Consider the following 5,173-nt stretch of genomic DNA (forward strand, 5'->3'; position numbering starts at 1 on the left):
TGAAATTCCCTCTTTAATCTCTATTTGGATTAGAACAAGGAATTCTTTCATCTGGGGTGAAAAAAATTGAACAGAAGACAAGATGTGGTGCCCAATGAGGCAGAATCCAGGCCATAGAGGTGGCACTGGCTTAGAGCTTCCAGGACTTATCTCTGACTCTTGTTCCATCTCCAGAGCGGACTTGGACCTGGATCTAAGAGGAAGAAGAAGTAGGAGATGGTGATGGCAGAGGTGGCAATGGAGGGTGAAGATTGTGGCAGCAGTGCAGCACAAGCACACCAGTGCTGGGAACACTACAACTGTAGATGTTTCGTCAAGGCTCCTTGCTGTGGGTAAACTTTACCATCTGCTGGTTATAACATGATAACAATGAAGATCTTCCTCTGCACTGTTTTAAAATGAAAGAAGTATAGTGTGCAAAGTGTGGAAAAGGCTTCTCAACAGACTTGTGAAGAATGTAGCATTGTGGAGAGTATATTGCAATATATGCCACCTCTTTGACAAAGACAAGAAGCAGTACCATTGTGAGAAGGGTGGAATTTGTAGGATTAGTCCAAAGGAAGAATTTTTACTTGTTTGAAATGTAACCTATGCCTATCCTTGAGTCTCCAAGGGCATCACAAGTGCATTGAGAATGTCTCCAGGCAGAATTGGTCCATACATTTCCATGACATTCATACATCCCATGTAGTTGCCAATGTCTTGCCATTTGGGCATCTTCTCCACAGATCATGTTATGAAGAAATGTCAAAAGAAGACTATGGGTGTCTGTTATATATGCACTGTATTCTAGACGTGACTTGCTATTGGCCACAGTTGTAAAATGAAGCAGCACAAACTCCAGTGCCACTCTGTGGTCTAGTTCCACATACTAGGAATGAAGTGTAAGAGCTGTGAGTGCAAGATGCCCAAGATGGAGGGTGTGGACTTCCTCTAGAACAACAGTGACTAGTTTCTCTAAACTGCATAGAAAGGGCTGCCTCTGAAGACTCACCATTGTTTCTGAAATAAGAGACATTCCTTAGTATCCTGTTGCTATGCTGTCACAAACATTAGTGTGATGTGTGGTCATGTCACAACATGACCTCCTACTTCAGTGACAGTGATCAGGCTCTCAACAAAATTATCTCATTTTTATTATTGTGCAAAAACTGAAGCTCTCGCTTTGAGTGGAAATTCCTTTAATGTTGCTTAAGACCAAATGACATTCAACTTTGAAACTGATGTTCAATAGAATGCATAATTTCATTGCATTTCCTCTTAAACAAAGCATCTAGAATCAATAAATAGTTCTTAATAGAACTGTGCTTAACATTAAAACTTTCTCTTAAGGGCTATATTGTGAGATTAAATTTTATCTTATTGTCTCAATAAACTTTAGAATTATATAAAGCAAATAAATAAAGGAAGTTAGGAACTATGGTGACAGCCTGGTTGTTACATCCCTATGATAGTAAAGAGGTTGGGTCATATTGTTCAGAATATGTTGCAAAAGTATGGCAAGGCAAAATTTATACACATCAGTCTCCAGACATCTAAAAAGAAGGACCTTCATCTAATGTCAGAATCCTTGGTCAAAACACAGAACACCCCATGCTAATTACAACTCTGCTTTTGGTCAAGGAATTAAACACTTTTATTAAAATGAAAGTATTTTATCTAGTACATCAAACAGATCTATTGTCAACAAGAGATCAATTATTTTTTAGATTAACTAGTACAGAGCTAGACCAGGTAAGGACCAGGTAACTTTCTAAAAACAAAACAAAACACCTTTTTTAATCAGTTACATGTAAAGGCAAATTTTAAAAGTAGTATTTTAATTTTTTTTGAGTTTCAAATTCTCTCTCTCCTCCCTCCTTGAGAATGCATGCAGTTTGATATAATTTGTACAGGTGCAGTCATGAAAAAAATCATATTAGCCATGTTGCAAAAAAAAAAAAAACAAAAAAGAGAAGAAAAATAAGTTTAAAAAGTATGCTTTTATCTGCACTGAGACTCCATCAGTTCCCCACCCCTCCTTGATCCCTACCAAAGGGGGACAGCATTTTTCATCATAAGTCCTTGGGACCTGTCTTGGATCACTGTGTTGCTGAGAACAACTAAGTAATTCACAGTTGATCATCCTTATAATAATGTTGTTAGTGTGCATAATTTTCCCCTCATTCTGCCCATTTCACTTTGCATCAGTTCATATAAATCTCAGATTTTTCTGAAACCATCCTGTTTGTCATGTTTTATTGCACAATAATATGCCATCACAATCTTATAATATAACTTATTCAACTCCTTTGCCTTTTCTTTCCAGATAGATTATATAGTATTAGGATCGTGTTTTCCTTAAATCTTGGGTAAAATTAATTTGCTAATCCATCTACTCCTGAGGATTTCTTTACTTAGGGAGCATTTTATAGCTTATTCGATTTCTTTTTCTAAACTAAGATTATTTAAGTATTCTATTACTTCATATGTTAACCTGGGAAGTTTATATTTTTGTAAATATTCATTTATCCCACTTAGGTAGACTTGTTTGCATACAATTGGGTAAAAGAGCTCCTACAAATTGCTTTAATTTCATCTTCATTGGTGATGAATGTACCCTTTTCATTTTTTGATACTGATAGTTTGGTTTTCTTTCATTTATTTTTTTGGGTCTTTATTAATCTCTTCATTTACTTTTAATTTACAAGATTCAGTTCCACAATCCCTTGAGTTTCAAATTTTCTTCTCCTCCTTTTCCCACCCCCCATGTCAGCATGCAATCAACTATAGGATCTTCAAATACTTCCACATTAGACATTAGTCAGGTTATAAAGAAAGATTATAACAGATGGAAATGAACAAAGGGAAAGAGGAAACAAAACCAAACAAGAAAAAGAAAGAGAGCAGGTAATTTGCTTCAATCTGCATTCAAACTCTGTTCTTTCTAGTTTTTTCTCTGAATGTAGACATATCTCTCCATTATAAGTCTTTTGGAGTTGTCTTATAACACTGCATTGCTGAGAAGAGTCCAGTCTATCAAAGTTGGTCATCACATATATATTGCATCTGTAATTGTGTACAGATTTCTCCTGCTTCTGCTCTTCTCACTCAGCATCAGTTCATATAAGCCTCTCCAGGTAAATATGAAGTCCATCTGCTCCTCATTTCTTATAGCACAATAGTATTCCATTACATTCATATACCACAATTTGTTTAGCTATTCCCCAATTGATGGTCATGCCCTTAATTTCCAATTCTTTGCCACCACAAAAAGAGCTGCTATAAATATTTTTGTACATATGTGTCTTCCTCCTACTTCTATGACCTCTTTGGGATACAGCCCTAGAAGTGGTCTTTCTTTCTTTCAAAAAAATCATTCAATAGTTTATTATTTTTTTAATGAAATCAGCTCCTAATTTTATGTATGAGTTCAATGGTTGCCCTGCTTTCAATGTTATTAACCTCTCCTTTGATTTTCAGGATTTCCAATTTGGTATTTAATTGGGGATTTTTTTTTTGTCTTTTTCTAGTTTGTTTTTTTTAGTCACATGCCCAATTCATTGATCTTATCTGTGTCATTCTCTTCTATGAAATTAGTGATTGTTTCTATTATTTGTATTTTGACCCATTCATTCCTTAGGATTACATTATTTATTTTCAATTAATTTTAATCTGTTTCCATGGCCCTTATGGAACATAATTTTTATTACATTATGATCTAAAAATATGCATTTAATATTTCTGCTTTTCTGCAGTTGGGTGTGAGGTTTTTAATGACCTAATAAAAGGTCAGTTTTTGTGAAGGTACCATTTACAGCTAAGAAAAAGTAATACTCCTTTCTAGTCCTATTCAGTTTTCTCCAGGCACCTGTCGTATCTAAATTTTCTAAAATTTTATTCACCACCTTAATTTCTTTCTTGTTTTTTTTTGTCTTGGTTAGATTTATCTAGTTGTGAGAGGAGAAATTTGAGCTCCCCCACTAGTAAAATTTTGCTGTTAATTTCCTCCTATATCATTTAATTTTCCTTAAAAATTTGGATGCTACACCATTTGGCTAAAAATTTGGATGCTGCACCATACACCATATGTTTAGTATTGATATTACTTCATTGTGTTATATTTTAGCATAATATAATGTATCTGCTTTTCTCTTAGAATTATATCTATTTTTGCTTTTGCTTTGTCTGAGATCATTATTGCTACCCCTGTTTTTTTTTAACTTCAGTTGAAACAAAATAGAATCTGATCCAGCCACTTATTTTCACTGTGTGAGTGTATGTGTGTCTGTGTGTCTGTATCAAGTGTGCTTCTTGTTAACAAACATAGTGTTGGATTCTGGGTTTTAAGCCATTCTGCTATCTGTTTTTTTTTTCATGGATGGGTTTGTCCCATTCACATTCACCTCTCTTATTACTAACTCTATATTTCCCCATCCCATTTTTCCTCTTTATCTTTTTCTTTCTCTCTTTTTAACCTGTTCCTCATCAAAAGTCTGTTTTGCTTCTGACTACAGCCTCCTTTTATTTGTCCTTTCTTTTATTAGGCCCTCTCCTTTTCTCTTATTCTTTCTCCTCTTATTTCTCAACAGGGTAAAATGGGTTTCTATACCCAATTCTGCATGTATGTTATTCCCATCATAGTCAACTCACACCTCTGCCCTCTATCTATGTATACTCCTTCTAAGACTCCAATAATGACAAAGTTTTTAGGAGTTACAAGTATTCTCTTACCATGTAGGAATGTAAACAGTTTAACCTCATTAAATCCCTTATAATTTCTCTTTCATGTTTATCTTTTTTTTTTTGCTTCTCTTGAGACTTGTAATTAAAAGTTAAATTTTCTATTGAACTTTGTTTTTGTTTTTAAATCAGGAAGCTTATAAGTCTTGTTTTTCATTAAATATCCATTTTACTCCTAAAGGATTATACTCAGTTTTGCTGAATAGGTGATTCTTGGTTGTAATACTAACTCCTTTGCTTTGACAAATATTGTTATCCAAGACCTCCAGTTCTTTTTATATTATCCTAACTGTAGCTCTACAATGTTTGAATTATTCCTTTCTGACTGCTTGCAGTATTTTCACCTTGACCTGGGAACTCCAGAATTTGGCTAAAATATTCCCAGGACTTTTCATTTTAGAAAGATAGGTAGATTCTTTCCATTTTAATTTTACCCTCTAGTTCCAGAATA

At 34.4% G+C, this 5,173-nt stretch overlaps 1 pseudogene; it reads left to right on the plus strand.

Moving 5' to 3' along the window:
* The first annotated feature begins 216 nt into the window (after window positions 1–216).
* Window positions 217–948, plus strand: LOC138175354 (RING finger and CHY zinc finger domain-containing protein 1 pseudogene; annotated as a pseudogene).
* The last annotated feature ends 4,225 nt before the right edge of the window (window positions 949–5,173 follow it).

The sequence above is a fragment of the Petaurus breviceps genome, unplaced genomic scaffold, assembly GCF_028583685.1.
Source record: "Petaurus breviceps papuanus isolate PSGF00001 unplaced genomic scaffold, PetGlider_PUasm1.0 77, whole genome shotgun sequence".
NCBI lineage: Eukaryota > Metazoa > Chordata > Mammalia > Diprotodontia > Petauridae > Petaurus > Petaurus breviceps.